The following is a 21,207-nucleotide window of genomic DNA, read 5'->3' as shown; positions in this document are numbered from 1 at the left end:
AAAGCACTATCCGCCTTGCCACATCACTTTCCCTTTGTTTACAGCCCTCCAAGGTCACAAATAAATTCAAAGCACTCTTGCAGTCAAGGCTCCCCCCCCCCGGAGAATTCTGGGGACTGTGGCTCTCAGCACCCCTAACAAACTGCAACCCCCAGGGTCCTCCTGCCCTCTTGGAGGTTCCACATGCGATTTAAAACCAGAGTGCTAAATTCCACGGAGAACTTCCATTTAAAAAAAAATGAAAATGTGAGACAGTGGAATGGTTGGAGCTTGTCAATGCATCACCACTCTCCTTCATATGATCTTAAATTATTTGAGGGGATAAAACACCTTATGCCTGAGGATGCTTTGGGAGGCTAAGCAAGCTGGCTTTAACAACTGAGCTCTGAAGTTCTGCCTGCGCCTGTGCTAGGGGGCTGCTGCCCTTGATTGTGTTGCATGAAAACCTTGCCTACTGCGGGACAATGACTCTTTTCCTTACAAAAATATTATATAGTAAGAAGAAAAACAAACCCACTTGATGCTTTTCTTTTCTTATGGGGTAGACTGAATTCATCATGTGCTTATTTTCTATCTCCATATGAAACACAGAGCTGGTAAGCACGCCAATCTTTCCAAGAGCTCTTTCTTTCTTTCTTTCTTTCTTTCTTTCTTTCTTTCTTTCTTTCTTTCTTTCTTCCTTCCTTCCTTTCTTTCCTTTCTCTCTTTCTCTCTTTCTCTCTTTCTCTCTTTCTCTCTCCCACCCCCTGTTATGCCTCACTTTCTTTGTAGGAAAGCTGTGAAAAGGTGGAGTTGTTTACTTGTCAAGGCGCAGGTTCCCTGCTTTTGGGGGGGGGGTATCTGACAGCCCTATCCCAAGTTTACTTACAACCTAGGTGCATTACTGCTAACACTTGCAACAACTCAAGTCAAAGATCTGGACAGTATCCCAACCCTGCCTGGTACAAAGTTCTAAAAGGAAGGCTACTTTGATGAGGAGGAGGATAGAATCAGCTCATCTCTGCCTCTCATCCATGCAGCTTCACTTACAACCTAGAGCAGTTAAATTCTTGTCTCTCAGACAGCTGTTAAAAGCACAAGAGCTTAGCCAAAGAACTTGTTCCTGATTCTGCCACCTACTTTATCGACATTAGGCCTTCTTTCAATACCTCTACCTTTGAACCAAGCAGGGCTGGCTCTACTATGCAGAAAAGTGAAACAACTTACTTTAGGGAGCACCGTGACATCAGGAATTAAGAACATAATAAAGAGCCTTGGTGGATTAGGCTGAAGACCCAGTCTAGTTCAGGATCCTCTTAGTGGTCAATCAGATGCCCATGGGAAACCCGGAAGCAGGGTGTGAGTACAACAGCACTCTTCCCACTAGTAATTTTCAACAACTGATGATTCAGAGGCCCACAACAGTGGAACATATCCATCATAGCAAGTAGCCTTTGATAGTTTTATTCTTCATGAATTTTCTTACCAACTTTTACAGCTATCAAAGTTCATGGCCATCACTACATCCTGTGGGAGCATGTTCCATAGTTCAACTATGCACCACTTGGAAAATTATTTCCTTTTGTCTGTCACTAATCTTCCCAAATTCGGTTTTGTTGAGTGACCCTAAGTCACTCTTTGTCTTCAGCTGCCTTTTCCCAAAGAAACCATTTTCATGAGAACCAATGATGAAAGCTGGTTGAGAGTTGAGAGGAAAGGAAGCTTTCATCATATGGTTTAAGGTGGACATGAGAGCCTGTGAGATAATGAGTGCAAAAACTAAGTACCCAAATAATCCGATCCATATTGAGGGGACGCGGGTGGCGCTGTGGGTTAAACCACAGAGCCTAGGGCTTGCCAATCAGAAGGTTGGCTGTTCAAATCCCTGCGACGGGGTGAGCTCCTGTTGCTCGGTCCCAGCTCCTGCCAACCTAGCAGTTCAAAAGCACTTCAAAGTGCAAGTGGATAAATAGGTCCCACTCCGGCGGGAAGATAAACGATGTTTCCATGCACTGCTCTGGTTCGCCAGAAACGGTTTAGTCATGCTGGCCACATAACCCAGAAGCTGTACGCCGGCTTCCTCGTCCAATAACGCGAGATAAGTGCCACAACCCCAGAGTCGTCTGCGACTGGACCTAATGGTCAGGGGTCCCTTTACCCTTTACCTTTATGGTACAACTGCAGTATCAGAGCAGCTTCAGTGTGCTGCAATTCAGTGCCACATAGATAACATATGGTCAAAGGGTTCCACCCAACACTGCCATTACATTCACACAACACTTTGGCATGTGTGGTCGAACCTCTCCCTCCTCTCCACTACAGACCTCTGTGCACTCTGTAGTGGAAAGCTGCTGCAGCAGCATTGGATACAACACAAAGAAACCATTTAGATTGAGAGAATGGCATGATCCCACCTGTCCCAGCATCACACATTCCTGGGAGCCATTGATAATTTCCTTCACTGCCCTTCTGCCATAGGTACAATATTATTTTTATTTTTTTAAAGGAGGGAAATCTACTATGACACCATAACAACTATGTTTGTAAAGGTGGTTAAAGGCAGAGGTGGCCACATTTTTGGCAGGGGTTCTCCTTTTCTTTAAGAGCTGCGTGACAGAAAAGCATTCACCGCCTGTAGCATTTCCTAGCACGAAGATGTAGCAGTTGAAATTCTGTCTGCCATGTCACTGTTAAAAGACCAGGAAAAAAGTGGAGAAGCCATGTGCTAAAGGATAACTAATCCCATATAGACTTGAGGGGAGAAGGAAAATGCCGCTTTTTTTAGTATTACTGTAGTCATCTGAAAGTTCTAGACATTGGTCATGTGTTCACAGTGCTCAGTATTTAAGTCAAAGTTGCAAGCTGCACTTCCCTTGTTTCATTAAATTAGTGAAGGGTTTATTACCCCCAAGGTTGTGTGAACTCATCCTCAACATTTTACAAGACATTTAAGTACATGCTTATATAATGAGATTCAAGCCTTTGTTTAAAGCTAATCATATTCTTGTGTTATTTGCTGAATCAGTAATTAAGTACTAAAGGAACACCCGAAGTGCACCTTTATTCATGCAAGCGCCAGTATTATGCTATAACTATTGATATTGTGTTTAATTGGTGCTAGCTGATGACTGCTTGGGGCAATAATCCAAGTCTTGTCTTGTCTTTTTTTACATTCACCAGTCTAGGGAAGAGGTTTGGCGGAGAGGTTTGCAGCTCTTTTGCCAGTGCGCAAATTCTTCCATATTCCCTACTTTTAGTGGCTGCCCTAACCAGTTCTTTATGACTGGAAATATTTTTTTTCCCTCTCCACAAATCAATTCGGTCAATGCAATAAAAAGAAAATAACTATTTTTATGGTTAGCACGCTTTGTTCTCCAGAACAAATAACGTTAAATTATTTGTGTGTGTATCTATTTCTACCATAATAACCTCCATAAAACAGGATCCCATTTTCAGAACATGCAAGTGGAGATGGCTTTTGATTCTGGGGATGAACAAAGCTGTCATTTCATTTTCTCTCGGTTTCTCATTTTTCCAATCTTAAGTTCAGTGCACTGCATTTCCACACCAGTTTGCATATATTTTTTAAAAAAAACAGTCTCATGAAATTACATCAGTGTGTGGGTGTTTCTCCTAATGTACAGATTTTTGGATACAATTTTGCTCAATGTTCATATATTTTTGCTGGGGTTTTTGCCCCAGAATAAAATGCATCTTGCATGCCGTTTTTATGAATATGTTCATTTTTATGCACCCTTTCCACCATTATATGCATTTTTCATACATTTTTAGTAGGGGAACTGCACCACAAAATTCAGATGAGTGTGAATAGTAGTGCTTTGCTTCACACATTGTTTCAGAAAGAATGATATAGGTGGGTTCATATGTACAATGAATTTCTCCCCCATCTTTATTTGGTACATTAAGCCTTTGCTTCCAGAGCCTCATGGACAGCATCATGCATATATATATATATATGCAGCTTTCTCATTGTCAGCATCTCATTGTTAGTCTGGCAGCTTCCAGACAGGTATGATTTGGTGGGCTCAGTTGTCCTCTCATCTGATGTGAATCATGAAGACCTTCCACCTGAACATAGAGCACCTGAGCTTGTAAGAGGTCAATGAAAAGCTAGCAAGACCTGCTTAATCTAGATATCATAGTTTATATTAATTAACTTCTTTGTCCCTTGGTTTGAAAGGCAACAAGCATACCAAGATGAACTTCAGCTTAAGAAAACAGAGCACCACTTCTTGTCAAGTATGCCGAGAGTACGTCATTTATTGCCAGACAGGAAGTGGGATGGGTCCTGTATTCATTGGAGCTCGCTGTTGCCTGCCAGCCCCTTCTCTTGGATTGGGGACAGGAAGGCAAACAGGAAGTGAGTGTGAGGCATAAGCCCAATGTGAGGCAGGGCTTGCTTAAACTGGAACCAGAGTAATTAAAGCAAATATTCTTGCATGAGTGAGTGCATATCCTTTGAATTATCACCTGCAGTTCTGGTCTGGCCTTAAATGGACCTTCTTTCTTCCATACAGGAAAACCTTCCTATAGCCCCTGGATAGTGAGGGGGAACATTTGAGTCACAGCTCTGATGGTAAACAGGGCTTCCCTCCCTCCTCACTATTAACCTCAAAAACATCTCAGATATAAAGCTGGCCTTAATTGGGCTTGGTATGAACCACAGCTTCCTGATTGGCACTTTAAAATAAGTGGATATACTGTACATGGTTTTCAAGATGCATTCTTTTCTTTCCTAGTTGCTAAGTAAAATATGGATTCAACAGTTTTTGCATGACCTCAGAAAGATGCTCACAATGTAATGTAGAAGGCTCCTTTTTATTATACTTGGCAAAAGAATCTGTCTTAGATTTTCCACTCACCAGCAAACAATTGATAGGAGAAGGGTATCCATGAACAGATGATGTGAGAGAACGAGAGGGCACACAGGTCCCTTTATGTGCTCTGTGCAATGCTGCTTGGCATTGGGTGCCATAAATAGCAGTAGAGTAAATGCATCCTCCTTTGGAAAGGAAGAAGACGAAGATCATTGATACACACAGCAGCAGCAAAGCTGCTTTCTTGTGATGTGATCCCATGCTGCTAAGGAATGTTGTGGGGCTATTGCAACCATGTAGACAGGTTATGTGACTCTTTCCCATATTAGGAGCAGCCAGTAGGGAGCACTCTGTAAGCATCAGGTGGAAAAAGACATGTCATTGGCCTTGCTCAAGTGCATTGCAACATCCCCACATGTACAAGGCCCAGAAGAGTTGCTTCTTCTTCTTCAAATGTACTCCGTGTACACAGTGAAAACATGGAGAAAATGGGGCAGGATTGCACCTGATATCCACACTGCTGCTGTAGAACCAAATATTTGAAAAGCGATGTCTACACATGTGCAGCTAGCTATACAGGTGTTGGTGCTCCACAGAATTCAGACTCCTGTTTGTACAAGTTCCCACTTACATGCAATTCCTCTCGCATGATGAATTCTGCAAATAACTTAAATAAGCAGGGATACAATATACAGCCTTGTTGTACTCCTTTCCCAATTTTGAACCAATCAGTTATTCCATATCCAGTTCTAACTGTACCTTCTTGTCCCACATACAGATTTCCCAGGAGACAGATGAGGTGACCAGGCACTCCCATTTCTTTAAGAACTTGCCACAGTTTGCTGTGGTCGACACAGTTAAATGCTTTTGCGTAGTCAATGAAACAGAAGTAGATGTTTTTCTGGAACTCTCTAGCTTTCTCCATAATCCAGTGCATGTTTGCAGTTTGATCTCTGGTTCCTCTGCCCCTTTGAAATCCTGCTTGCACTTCTGAGAATTCTCAGTTCACATACTGCCTAAGCCTGCCTTGTAGAATTTTAAGCATAACCTTGCTAGTGTGTGAAATGAGCGCAATTGTGCGGTAGTTGGAGCATTCTTTGGCACTGCCCTTCTTTGGATTTGGGATGTAGACTGATCCTCTCCAATCCTCTGGCCATTGCTGAGTTTTCCAAACTTGCTGGCATATTGGGTGTAGCACCTTAACAGCATCATCTTTTAAAATTTTAAATAGTTCAGCTGGAATATCATCACTTCCACTGGCCTTGTTATTAGCAGTGCTTTCTAAGGCCCGTTTGACTTCACTCTCCAGGATGTCTGGCTCAAGGTCAGCAACAACACTACCTGGGGTGTACGAGACCTCCACATTTTTCTGGTATAATTCCTCTGCGTATTCTTGCCACCTCTTCTTGATGTCTTCTGCTTCTGTTAGGTCCTTTCCACTTTTGCCCTTTATTGTGGTAATCTGTTGCAGTAGCTTAGGCTAAATGTTCAAATATATAAATTAAAATTACTCCTGCAACTGATGAAGAAGACGTGGCCAAACCTTCTTAAACACATACCCATCAAAAGTGTAACACACCACTTAACAACAGCAGCAACCCTAAGGAGCTTCTTTCATTTTTGTTTCCCTTCTATCTTTATTGACAGTGTGATTTGCTGCTGAGACTCTGTCTCACTGACAGTCTCGGTTCTTTTGCTGTCTCACCACTGTAACTGCTGTGCCAGGCAACGTCCCTGTGGCGTGTCATGATTCAATGTCCGAGACTATGGAATCTGTGCCACTTCTTATGGAATGTGCACACTTCTATGTATGGGGGATCAAAGACTGAATTAAACAATGTTTTAATATAAGTTTTTATATAGAAAGGTCACCAACAGGTGATTTTCCCCAAGCAGAGTCTTTTGACTCAGTCCCATGTGGTAAGAAGATTGCAATTAGCTACTCGTGGGGGGGGATATTAATTTCTAAAGGTTTTGTCCATCTATGGAAGACAACAATTTCACCATATGGGGGCAAATTCATGTGACCTCTTCACTGCATAAAAGTAATAAATTTCATCAAGCCTGAAGGAATCCTTTATGTATTTTTTGTAGAGATACTCACATGCCCCCATTCTTTCAGTATCCACTTCAGAATTCTTTTTGTAAACTTTAAATGCACTTAAAAAGGATGGATGACTTATCTGAGAGCATATCAAATACTAAACTCACTTTTTATCCCACAACAAATGCACAGCAATAATAGTAAAAGTAGAAAAGAAAAAGCTATGTGTGAGAGATGGAACATGTGGGTGTGAGACATGTATATTCATGCCTTATGAGAAACATCCATCTTTACTTGAAATGAATTATTGGTTATATGCTCAGCCTTCCCACAGTTCAGACTTGCTTGTAGCCACAATAGAAAGTTCTACAATGTGCACTGTAAACATTTTTAAAAGTTGCAAAAGAACTTGTGAAAGTGTCGCATCTTTGAAGAGTTAGTTGCCAAGTTCGCATTGTAGAATTCCCTTGAGAAATATAACTCTTTCCAATAAACATGTAAAATCATTAAAAGAAATCATAAATGGAGCTATACTAGCTCTGCATGTCATCCACATTTGCCGTTTTTTAAGCTTTCCTTCTAAATTATTATACTCATATTTCTGAAGAAATCATTTCATTTGTACAATATTATTCTCCTCTTATGTAGTACAGAATGATAAAATAGTTCAATAGACTACCGCAGGGCATGACTGCATGTATCTTATTGGTGTACATTTTATCAATGTTTGAACATTTTTCCTATGAGAAAATTAGATCAGCTTCTCCAGACATAGCAATTTTCAACAAGTATTTTTTCTCTCTCTCCTTTTCTTTCCTTACCATTACAGTATTTTAAGAAATGGGTCGTAGTGTTAGCTAATCTCGCATGGAAGCATATGTCAGAACTTGCTCTTGCAGTGATCAAATGGTGGCTATTCATCCATGAGTGAGCCATCACAGAACGAAATCCATAAGTGGAACTTCTGTACCACCCCAAACACAATAAAGTCAATAATATCAAATGCTCCAAAATCAGGGTATGTTAGTAGTAAAACAAAGTATGCACGTGTGAATCAGCTGGAATATGAAATTTGCTACTACTGTGACTTCTTTATCTGCTATAATGACAAGAAAATAACATTTTAGAAGTTAGCAGTAATTTAATGACATGACACTTCCAGATCTTAGCTGTGGTTATCTGGAATGGTGACCTCTCCCAGACTACAGAGTTCATTGTACTGAGTCCCCACCTATTGATATGACTGAGTAGGGCAAAGAGCGATATTTTGCCACAGTGGAAGTCTAGGGCTCATTCTCTTCTGCATTTCACTTTTTGGTTTCTTCCAGAATCTTCAGTTTCATTAGGCTGTTGGGGTATGATCACAAAATAGACAGCTACATTTTGATCATATTAAGCATTTTGTGACAGCCTTCCAATTAAAATCCACCATCATAACTTCTTGCTAATTTGGATTCTCAAAAAGAGAGAGCTTCAGTTCGGATATTTTCTGTTTATTTATTTATTTTAAGTAGAAGTTTGAAAGGTTATTTCTCAACAGTGCACTGGAAATGACTGCATTTCTAAAAGAACTTCCAAGACGTTAATATTCAGTTCAGGTCCAAGGGGGAAAACAGATGGCTTAAGGGATCAGTAGAAGGAATCTCTCAACTCACAGATATCTGAATGGCCCAAGATATGAAGGCCATCTGACAGATTGCCTATGTGATATGACTTGAACTCCCCCCCCCTTTCTTTCTTCTAGCCCAATAGCCATTTCAGAAGAACCATCACAACACCTGACATTCAACAGCATCACAATAGAATCAAAGCAATGGATGACATATACTTTCAGATATGGTGTGGTAGGCCTTTTTTCATGAGTGGTGTAAAGTGCCCTGGCAGAACATCATGGGGTAATGCACAATATTATTGTATTTCATCTGTTCTGTGACTGAATACCCTCGAAGCTGATATTCTGGTCATGCCAAGGAATCCAGTCTTTGTATGAGATTCCTAAATTCTTGACAGCATTTCCTGAGTAATAATTGTGTGGGGGGACCTGAATTTCTGTCTCTTGAAACATAATTCAATATACAGTTGTACCTTGGAAGTCGGATGGAATCCATTCCAGAAGTCTGTTCGACTTCCAAAACGTTCAGAAACCAAAGCATGGCTTCTGATTGGCTGCAAGAAGCTCCTGCAGCCATGTGGAAGCTGCACCAGACATCCGGCTTCTGAAAATTGTTCAAAAAAATGGAACACTCACTTCCGGTTTTTGATTGTTCAAGAGCTGAAATGTTCGGCAACTAAGCCGTTCAAGATCCAAGGTACGACTCTATTGATTTCCTGGCTTCACTTTCATTGCTTTTAGAGTATCAGTGTGAAGGGTTACAGTTAAAGATCTGTACAAAGTGCAACTACTACTACACAAAGTCCTCTCCCCCGCCCCCCCCCCCGGCCCAAAAATATATATTTATAATGGTCTGCCTCTGAACCTTACCTCTTCTAAACAGTGGCTGTTTGCCATGATGATATTTTTCCAGAGGTTAAAAAAATTATTTGGATAGATGAAGTTGAAACAAAAAAGTTTTGTGGTCATTATGCAAAATAAGCAAATACCAGCTAATTAGATATGAATTATATAGAAAAGAGAACAGTACTCTGTGGAATTGCAGAGTTATTTCTCTGTGTTGTAGATTACAAATTTCTTGATCATTATTTTTTTGCTTAACTTCAATAGCTAGAAGTCTTTGACATGAGTTCAAGAGTTTTGTTGAGGTAAAGAGAAGCAAATTGGGAGTGTGTTTATGTAAGCTGGCATTTATTGTGCGGTTGAATTCCAAATGTGTCCCTGTAGATTAGTGGTGGCCAAACTTGGCCCTCCAGCTGTTTTGGGACTACAGTTCCCATCATCCCTGAACACTGGTCCTGATAGCTAGGGATGATGGGAGTTGTAGTCCCAAAAGAGCTGGAGGGCCAAGTTTGGCCACCACTGGTGTAGATGAAGGTTTTGTGATGCTTCTGTGATTGGAAGTGAATAGGTTTTCTCATCTTGACCTGGCCACCATCCTGCCCCTACCATCCCAGTTAGCAGCAGTGACACCATTTTTAGGAGGGTGGCACACAGCACTTTGTCACCTGGACCCATAACTTTGTTCTGTTTCTGCATTGAGTTTATGTTAACTTTCCTCAAGATTTTCCCTCCAGCAAGAGAATGAGGATTTTGGTATGCTTAAACTGCTGCAAACTGTGGCGCAACATTCAGAAATATGTTCCAAAAGATCAAATTACTCAGGTCTCTCTATATCAGGGGTCCCCAGACTTACCAGGCTTCGGGCCGGTGCCCGCCGCACCGACCGCGCGGCTGGCCGGAGAGCAGGGGAGTGCGCGCGCAGCGGACCGGAGGGCGGGGGAGTGCGCGCCCGTGCGCATGCGCACACGCACACGGTCGGGGGAAAATCGCCGAAAATCACTTGTGCGCATGCGTATGGGCCTCCCCCGACCCGGAAGTGCATCAGAAATGACCTCTTCTGGGTCGGGAGAGGCCCATACGCATGCGCACAAAGGATTTTCGGCGATTTTTTGCCGATTTTGAAGATTGCCACTGCGCCGCGCGCCGTAAGAGCGGGCGGCGGCAGCGGGTGGCGGGGGTCGTTGCGGGCCGGATTGGGAGGCTAATTGGGCCGCATCCGGCCCGGGGGCCGTAGTCTGGGGACCCCTGCTCTATATGCACTGTGCTAACTAATTTTTTTGCTCAGCTATCTCAGCAATATACACCTAGAGATGTTATTGTTCACAACCTCAATGTATTTGCCTTCTCAAAGAGGTAGCTAAGGGTCCCTTCTCGCAAGCCGGGACTTCCTAGTGGTCTAACTAGCAATACGCAAGTCATTATTTAAGGAACCAAATGAAGTCTGCAATCCTGAGAAACCACATATATATTGGAAACATAAAAACAGCTGTCTGGAATCATTGTTGGAAAGACATTAAACATATATAAAATTGTACCGGAGGGATTCTGGTACAGGCATTTTATAGAGGAACCCTAATTAATAAAAGTTACTGGTGAAAGTGTTTCACTAATGAATTACTGTGCCTGGAGACATGGCAGATCTTACATTACTTGTTGGATTAATTCAGTAAATACAGTCATGAAGCTGTGAGGTCAGTGCTGAAATTTCAAAGGGAGTGCTTCAGATGGCTTTTAAGCATTGCTGCCTAAAAGGTATTAGGCTGAATCTGATGTTTGGCTTTGCGAGTGACTGTCTATGGTATGTTTTATGAGGTAGGTCAAGATAGATTATTTAAAAGTTCCCTGGTGGCTGAAAAGGCTTTTGAATATATTAATGTTAATAAATATGTACCAGAGCCCCAAGCAGGTCTATATGAGAAATGAAGAGGATTCTATAGAGGAGAAAATCTGATGTGCAATAAAACTTGAGTACAGAACCCTCTCTGGGACCAGAGAGAGAAAAACATTTGTGTATGTGTGTGAACTTGTATATAGTGCATAAATATAGAGTGTGTGTTTCCTGTGTGCTAAGTAAAACAACTCTGCTAAAACAACTGTTTAGAGTTGGTGAGCTTAACCACTTTATGGAAGCTTCTGCGATGTGCCATAAAGACCAAGATGTATAGGTTGAAGATAGAATCATAGAGTTGGAAGAGACCACAAGGGCCATCCAATCCAACCCCCTGCCAAGCAGGAAACACCATCAAAGCATTCTTGACATATGGCTGTCAAGCCTCTGCTTAAAGACCTCCAAAGAAGGAGACTCCACCACACTTCTTGGCAGCAAATTCCACTGTCGAACAGCTCTTACTGTCAGGAAGTTCTTCCTGATGTTTAGGTGGAATCTTATTTCTTGTAGTTTGAATCCATTGCTCTGTGTCCGCTTCTCTGGAGCAGCAGAAAACAACCTTTCACCCTCCTCTATATGACATCCTTTTATATACAGTATTTGAACATGGCTATCATATCACCCCTTAACCTTCTCTTCTCCAGGCTAAACATACCCAGCTCCCTAAGCCGTTCCTCATAAGGCATCGTTTCCAGGCCTTTGACCATTTTGGTTGCCTTCCTCTGGACACGTTCCAGCTTGTCAGAGGAGGGCAACCAAAATGGTCAAAGGCCATTTGAATACACACCTCAACATGGTGTACTCCAGAAGTTCTGGACTACTCCCATCATTCACAGCTAGTGTTGCCAAAGGTCAGGGATGGTGAGAGTTGCAGTCAAAACAGCTGGAGGAAACCAGGTTGGGGACATCTGACCCAGAGCTTACCGGTACATATCCATGGTACACCAAAGAGATTTCCGAGTTCCTGTGCAAAGTCGTCAGAAATCTGAAAATGCATAGCTTGGGCTTTCCATTAGGTGAATTATTTTTTCTCCTGAACAATAGGCCACTTCCAAATTATCTTTATATTGTAGCGCACTATTAACAGAGAAACTTTTAGCTATATTTCTTGAGATCAGTTAGAGGCTGAGGCCGATTCTGACTGTGATAGCATTCTGCTATTAGCTCCATAGGTGAGTCCAAGGTCATTGTTAATGTCTGAATCATTTGACTTTGAAGTAGTTCCAGGCACAGTCAGATAATCAATTCTTCCTCCCCTTGACAGTGGATGTGTACAGGTTCTATAAACAGTTCATTCATAATTTCAAATATAATTGCAACCATTTCATTTTAAAAGCAAATCAATGTTAACGCAACTTGGAGAATATAAATTTCACATTAGGAATTCCCCTGTCTGTCTCTGTGTGGCGTTTGCTGGATTCATAGAGCATGGGCATGTTTCAGCCTTTGCTTGCTTATTTAGATATTTTTTAAGTAATCCTTCTGGAAGTTTGTGAGTGCCAAAGAGATTAGTAGTAAACAAGGTTTAACACACAAAAGTGTCTAATTATCAACTTCAAATAAATCCTTTTTGTTGAACAGAAATGGCTTCACATTAAATGTTGCTGACATCCCTGAGAATGTTCTAAAGACATAACAACATTAACATAATTTTCTGACTTGGGTTCTCTCCGGACGGGATCACTTTCTTTCATTTTAATTACATTCTCAGGGCCAAATTTGACCTTCAGATGCTTTCATGCTGTCAGTTGGATTTCTTTCTGTCTCCTGGGAGAGAATTTGCCCCTTAATTTATAAACATTATTGCAACAGGGTTTTTAAAATTCTATGTTGAGAATGCACTTAATTATGGCTTTAAAATAAATGAAAGTAAGCTTCTCAGAAGAGTTTGTACCAGCCTAGGCCTTCTCTATAGACATTTTTTTATGACTACTCACTACTGATATTTCACACAAATCAGCATGCAACTTCTTTTACTTGTATCAGAATTTGGGATAACTATGCCAATTAAATGGATGGTTTGGAATCAATTAAAGAGTCTAATCAAGAAATAAGGGATTCCTTGATTAGGCTCTTTAATTGCCAACCAAAATCTCATCCACGGTAATGTTTAAACACATGACGAAATGCTATTGCACTTGGCGTTTTCTTATCCCCACTCTACATTTCTGGCCGATTTTTGCATTGTGGGAAAAATTCTGGATGAGATATCTCATCACAAGTCTTCTTTAATTAAGCATTACTTAATTATGGTGGGCCACATCATTGTTTCACTAGCCCCCATGGGCAGTGGAGTCACCCATGCACTTTGAAACTCCAACAGCCAACAGCCAACAGATCATTGAGATTTCAAAGCACTCCTCTCCACATGCACCGACAATCAGCTGATCATCAGGGCTTGTAAACAGCCATGCGCAGGGCTTTGCAGGGCAGATAATCAGCCTGCAACCCCTGGGCTCGGCCACCTCTTTACCGACCCACACCTAACATCATATATGATGCAAGGTATATGGCAGGTGGGCTTGGCTTTTGCCAAAATGGCTTCATGAGCCAAATGAGGAGGGAGGTCTGGTTCAACCCCTCGCTGCAGGTCCCCCACCACTTTATGGGCCTTTGTTTGAGTACGAGAGGAGGACTAACTAAAGCTGATAGTGGATGGGAAATAGTAGCTGCAAGAAAGTTATCTACTCAAAAAACAAGAGACATTGTAGCAAAGGAAGTAAGGCCATGCTAGCACTCATGCCCTGTGACCTTGAAAATGCAGCCAACCAGTTCAGGAGATTTAAGTGCAAAATACGTTACTGTCTTTGAAGCTCCAAACCATTTTCTTGCTCCTATGCCTAACTATACATCTATGCCTAACTGCATCTGTCTATCTTGCTGACTGGCTGATCCTCTTCATATTAAAATAATTATAAGATGTCTGGTTGCTTCTGTGTAGTGTAGGACTACATAATATTACTGTCAATGTTTAACCACAAAGTTGGGGGCGGGGAGCAACTTCCTCCAGAATTTACATCTCCTGCTGGTGACTGTACTTTATCTTGCAGCCTGCAAGTTTAATTAGTTTTTCTTGAAATATCCAATGCTTGGAGCTCCCTGAAAGCTGAAAGCGTAACTGTAACTGCTCAACAAAGGTACAGATTGCGCAGTAATGAAAAATGTCAACAATCTATCCAGCATTGCATGAGTGCCAGAAATTAAAAAGGACAAAATGGCATCTGAAGGAAATGTTATCTGCTATGGAAATTCAAAGGAAAGTGAGGTTCCAAGTAATGATGATACATACATACATACATACATACATACATACATACATACATACATACAGGTTGGTTTTAAAAAAAACAGACATAAGATGGATACTTTTATATTTCCCCTTTCACATTTCTCTATAGGTGTGGAGAACCTTTGGCCCTCCAGATGTTTCTGAAATATGACTCCCATCATCCCTAGCCATTGAAAATGGCGCTGGACTGAATAGGCCCTTAGTCTGATCCAGCAGAGCTCTTGTTTATGGCTTCCCCTATGCGTGTATATGATAGCCTGCTAGGGAACTAAGTCTAGACATTCTAGAACTACATAACTCCATTACTGCTTCTGCTCAATCCAAATATCTTAGAAGTAAAGCAGAGATTGTGAACACTAGGGTAAACTGAAAAAGAGAGGTAGATATGGAAATTTTTCTCAGCCACAATAGGGTTTGACAGGATGGAGTCCACTTGTAGAAAATGGGCATCCTCTGCCAAGTCAACATGCAGGTCACAAAACAGGCAAAGGCTAAAATTGTTGTTAGGTTTCCTAAATTCTTCAAGTTTGCTTTATTTCTTGAGCTTTGTTGTGTCTGGGTTGAAGGAGTGCAGGGTTTCAAATTAATAAGCAACTTTGTTTAGTGTACAATTTATAAAGTATAACTTAAAAGACTGATTCCTTTCCTAACCCCCACAAAACTATGCTCTGCATCATTTTTGTTTTGCTTTGCTTTGATTTTAAAGCTTGGAGGGAGAACTCTGACTGTGCTACATCTGTTGCGAGATGATGATGATGATGATGGGATTTGGAAATTAGGACATAGCAAAATGCTAAAGAAATAACTGTTTTTTGTATATACAAATGGCTTCTTTTTACCCGTAGAACTGTACATTTTGAAGCTATGATGAAATATTAAATGATGCCTATAAGTAGAATGATGCTGATTCTTTTTCGGATTAAAACAGGAATTAATTATCTGGTTCATTTGAATGGTATCTGGTACTTTTGAGTTTGTAATATTTTCGTGGTATTAGACATTCTTGGCACCTCGCAATTAAAATTCTTTGAATTTCAGAAATAGACTGGAAAGAGAAGTTGCTGAATTGCAACTTATAACCAAACTTAAAACCATGGGGAGACCTGGTCTCACCCCTTGCTTTTTCCTGTAAGACCAATTGCAGTCGTTAACAGTCATCAACAGGTTCACCACACCTATCAACCAATCACCCATTCCCACCACCCTTCTGAGTAGTAGAAGAAGAAGAGTTTGGATTTGATATCCCGCTTTATCACTACCCTAAGGAGTCTCAAAGCGGCTAACAATCTCCTTTTCCTTCCTCTCCCACAACAAACACTCTGTGAGTTGAGTGAGGCTGAGAGACTTCAGAGAAGTGTGACTAGCCCAAGGTCACCCAGCATGTGGAGGAGCGGGGAATCGAACCCAGTTCACCAGATTACAAGTCTACCACTCTTAACCACTACACTATGCTGGCTCTGTAATACCCCTCCCCACCCTCTCACTATATATAAGGGTCTGGTGACTTTTGTTTCAGTGTATCTGAAGAAGTGTGAATGCACATGAAAGCTCATACCAATGACAAACTTCTTGTTGTTTTTTAGTTGTTTAGTCGTGTCCGACTCTTCGTGACCCCATGGACCAGAGCACGCCAGGCACACAATCTGTTCTTCATTACAATGCTGCCCTTGCACAGAGTTTCCCTGGACCTTTCCCTCATACACTGGCTTATTTAGTTGAATTGCTGGCTGCTCTGCTTTTCATGTACCTTGCGGACTGCCTGGTCCCAGATGAAGCTGACAAGCACCTGAGATAATCTGCAGAGTACCCTTTCTTGGGGCTCTTCATCTTCAGATGTTAGGGAGGTGGCTTTCAAAGACAGGACATTTTCTGTGGTTTCATCCTGATTATGGAATCCCCTTCTCGGGTATGTTCACCTAACCATCTCTTCTATCCTGCAGTTATTTGGCAAAATCAGTGATTCAAATGTCCAGTGGTGGCTAATATTGTTTTATTGGCATTGCAGGTTGCTATTGCTCCCAGTGCTTGTTTATTAGTTAAAATGCATAGGGGCTGCGTATTTACATTTTGAGCCCTCTTAGATTTTAGTATTGGCTTTAAATTTATAGTACCTGCTGTTTTTAATAGATATGGCTCTGTTTTATTACTGTTTTGTAGCCGTTGCTTTTTAATATTTGCATAAGTCAGACTGAATGTCGTTTTTTAGTAGAAAGGAGGAGTACACTTTAAAAGAAAAAGAAATGTTTGCAAGTCTGAGGCGCATAAGGCACACTGCGTTCCGATGGGGATTGCCAGATGAATAAGAAACAGTAGGCAATTAACAGGGTAAATTAGGCCTCAATTTTATTGATTACAGGTGTAAACCTGTTTGGCAAAGGCATTGGGTAAGTATCCACCCTCAACCAGTCCTTCTGCTGCCTGAATTTGGTGATGGGTCAGTGGAGGCATGAAGACCACCTGTTGACATGGATCAAGTGTGACGATCCTGCCAGTTCTGCCTCTCAGAAGGGGTAATATGGCTTATCAGGCTCCTGAACAGCAATACCCCTTCCAGACCCCTTTTTAATAGGATATCCCAGGTGGCGCTGTGGGTTAAACCACTGAGCCTAGGGCTTGCTGATCAGAAGGTCGGCGGTTCGAATCCCTGTGACGGGGTGAGCTCCCATTGCTTGGTCCCAGCTCCTGCCAACCTAGCAGTTCGAAAGCACGCCAAAATGGAAGTAGATAAATAGGAACCGCTACAGCGGGAAGGTAAACGGTGTTTCCATGTGCTGCTCTGGTTTGCCAGAAGCGGCTTTGTCATGCTGGCCACATGACTTGGAAGCTATAAGCCGGCTCCCTCGGCCAATAATGTGAGATGACCCAGAGTCGGTCACAACTGGACCTAATAGTCAGGGGTCCCTTTACCTTTACCTTTAATGTTAAAGGATACCACCCAATGCCAACTGAAGTGGCTGGTTGCAGCCAGCTTGCCACCAAACCATCGACATCTACAACCAATCTCTGAGTCCTGCTTCCCCATCATGGAGTCTCACTTCATTCCCCTCAGTAGACAAATGCACACCATCGGGCTAATGTTATTTTATTGGCAGTGTGGGTCACTATTGCTCCCAGTGCTTGTTTATCAGTTAATATGCACGGGGATGCATGTTTACATTTTGATCCCTCTTAGATTTTAGTATTGGTTTTAAATTTATAGTACCTGCTGTTTTAAATATATATTGCTCTATTTTATTATTGTTTCATAGCTGTTGCTTTTTAATATTGGTATAAGTCACATTGAATGTCATTTTTTTTAGCAGAAAGGAAGGGTATACATTAAAAGAAAAAGAAAAAAATTGTTTATAGATTTGCATTTTAGGTTGAAGCAAGTTAATTATGATAGATATTATACACTCCTGGTGCTTGAGTGGAGTGTGACGAGTTACTCTGTCCAAATTTGTTTTGGGGTTGTTTTTCCAAGTCAGGGTCAAGCCAGTGAGTGGAGGATAAAACTTTTTACAACTATGAACCTGGCCCATGGGTAGGTAACCCAAAGGTTACAGATGAACCTTAAAATCTAAAAAGAAATTAATCATTTAGGCATCCAGGACTGGGGATGTACAAAGGTAGTAATTTTCAGTCTGACCTGTCTTTGCCACATTCTTTCTGTTCTGCTGCATTTCAGTTTCCACCAAATGCTACATTATATGTCTCACTGTCTGCTATGTAACATAAGTTGGGCAAGTGGAAAGGAAATTCGAAGCCATGTTTCAAAAAAATCATGAATTTTGTATCATTTGCATACTTGAAAAAATAACAACAGTGTCAGTGAATAACAGCCATATTTTTATTGATTGATTTGCATTCCTACCACAGATGGAACACACAAAATGCTGGAATTTCTGCTGCCTTTGCTGTGCTTTTTACTGGAGCTCGGAATCCCTGAGCTCACACAGCTGCGCAGGCAAAGGGTAAACAGAGCAAGCTCTTCCCCTGAGTAGCTATGCTTTGTCCCTCGCTGCTCCCTGTTGCTTGATCCTCGAAGAAGAACTTGCTTCTTCTGTTCTTCAGCCGACTGTGGTCCCAAACTCGGGTGCAGCCAACCTATATAGCTGGGCTCTCCGGCCACTTGATTAGCCGATTCAAAAACTAGGCGATGGCAAGCTATCCCGCCCTCCTTTGTTGCTGGCTGGGGGAATTCCCACAATGGAGAGCCCTTTTGTTCTGTTGGGCCAAGGGGCCTACCATAACAGTCTGCAACTGCCACTTACCCAGAGACTGGCTAAGTGGTCATTTCTTCTTTTTCTGTTTTCATCAGGATTCTCCCACATGGTAGTCATCAGTCATGCTGATCGGTCATAGTAATGATGCCTGATGGTACAGAGGAAGAATGGCTTTCCCTACCAGCAAGGTGCCTATAAGCAGCCTTTGGCCACCTGGTTCCCTCCAGATATTTTGGACCACATGTATCAGGAGTTGTAGTCCAAAACATCTGGAGGGCACCTGATTGCCAAAGGCTGCTATACTGACAGAGGAAAGTGGACCTGCTATCTTACTGTCAGGGCAGTGTCATCTGTATACAGCATTGCATTCCAGCTAAAGCGTTTTAATTCTCAGTGGAGATTAATATGGTTGTAGTATGTTGGTGAAAATTGTATCCACCGCCTCATGTTCATTCAATCAGGACTGATATGACAATTCAGTTACTGCCACAACCCCAGCAAATTACCTGCTAATAGCAATTAGGCTAATATATTTTCTTAATCTAATTATGTTGTCATTCCAAATCCTGGGATAATAATGTAACAATTCTTGTCTCCCCCCCCCTTTATATGTGGAAACACGCCCCTTCATGTTAATACTTCTTCCCAAGCAGTGGGAAATAGTTTCAGTCATTAGCAAGATAATATTGCCAGCGAAGCACATCCTGCTCTATACTTGTATTTTTACACTGCAGGCTGCAAGAGCCATTTCAGACCATGGTGAGGATAATGATGGCGGTGGTGATTTAGTCAGGGAGTAACCAGTTGGGTAATCAGGGCAGGATTGCTACATGCACCCCAAATTCTGAGCAGGGAGAGACTTCAGGGGTGTCCCTGCTTCCTTTGGGTTTGGTTTCCTTATTTATTTATTTAGAGCATCTGGTACCCCACTCTTCAACCAAAAACAAAACTCTCCCAGAGTGGCTTACATTCAATCAATTAAAATAGTACAGTCCCTGCCCATAAGCTCACAATTTGAAAGAAATGCAGCACACAAGGGGAAAGGGACAAAAGAGGCAAAAGGAGGGGGGGAAACAACCAAACTCATGCATTCATTCTTTACTAGTTGCTCCGATAACAACCAGCTGGCATTATTATCTGTTGGGAGGTACTTGATAAAGCAAGTATTTTGGCAAAGCTGATGGTTATTGCTAGAGTTATTATTAACGGTAATAATTATTAGGTACCCATCAATAAAATTCTCTTGTTGGTTTGCGAAAACAAAAAACAAACCAGAAATCAAACATGATTTATAACAAAAAATTACAATAATTTCGGGGGGGGGGGAATATAACAACCACCTAAACTTCCACTAGTGGAGACAGAATAAAAACAATTGCCATCCCTCAGGCTTCAGCTGCTATGCACCAAGTTTTCTAGAAGCTACATCTTAGGTGGGGAAGCATGACTCCATCTTGCCTCCAGTGCAAGTGCAGCTGTAAGGAGGGGGAAGCTAAATTGTAGGCATGTTGGACTCCCCAACGCAGCAATACCTGGTCTACTTATCTAAGTCTTATTTACTTACTCATTCACTTACTCATTGCCTGAAAAGAGAATGAAGCCAATTCTTTCTATGGAATAAAATAATCTGCTCTCAAGGTTGATAGGGAAAGTCTGCCCACAGCTCAAAATGCTTCAGAGCTTGGCAACTTGAAAGACCATCTTCTCCTCCATGAGCATCCTAGAACCCTGCATTCTTCACCCGAGGCCCTCCTCCAGGTCACCCAGCTGTCTGAATTTAGGTGGCCAGTGAACAGAGATAAGCCTGCTCATGTATGGCTCCTCGACTACTGCTGCTGCTGCTGCTGCTGCTGCTGCTGCTGCTGCTGCTGCTGCTGCTGCTGCTACTGCTATTATCATCTGCCTCTTTCCCTGACAAAAGGACTCAAGGCGGCTTACAGATAAAATAAGAACAACTAAAAACATAGAGGGGATCATTTAAAAATAATTAAACATAAATAGAATTAAAACTATATAAAATCTATTTAAAACATACAGATAATCACAAATACAAACAACACAGCTACAGCTCCCTCATTAAAAGCAGTCCGTTCCCAAAGCCTGTTGGAATAAGGTCTACCAGCAAAAGGACAGCAAGGAGTGAGCCAGTCTAGTTTCTCCAGGCAGGGAGTTCCAGAGTCTGGAAACAGCTGCCAAGAATGCCCTCTCCCACATACCTACCCAGCTTGCCTGTGAGGTGGCAGGACCAAGAGAAGGCCCTCCCCCTATGATAGGCCACCCCCTCAAAAGCTCAATTGTTGCCAGATGAGGACTATTTGCCATATTTTCTAGTCTTGCTAGATCTTAGTGGCTTTCGCTTCACTGGTTTTATTATTTTGGGGGAGGGTGGGGGGTTGTTTTTAAAATCACAAACCAGTCTAAGTGTCCTTTCTACTGAATAGACCTTACAGAATAAAAGGTTAATCAAGGATGATAAGAAACATTTCAGGGGGACTCCCTACAGTCCTCC

Source organism: Zootoca vivipara, chromosome 5 (assembly GCF_965207765.1).
Source record: "Zootoca vivipara chromosome 5, rZooViv2.hap1.1, whole genome shotgun sequence".
Lineage (NCBI taxonomy): Eukaryota > Metazoa > Chordata > Lepidosauria > Squamata > Lacertidae > Zootoca > Zootoca vivipara.
Note: the sequence above shows the minus strand (reverse complement) of the source record.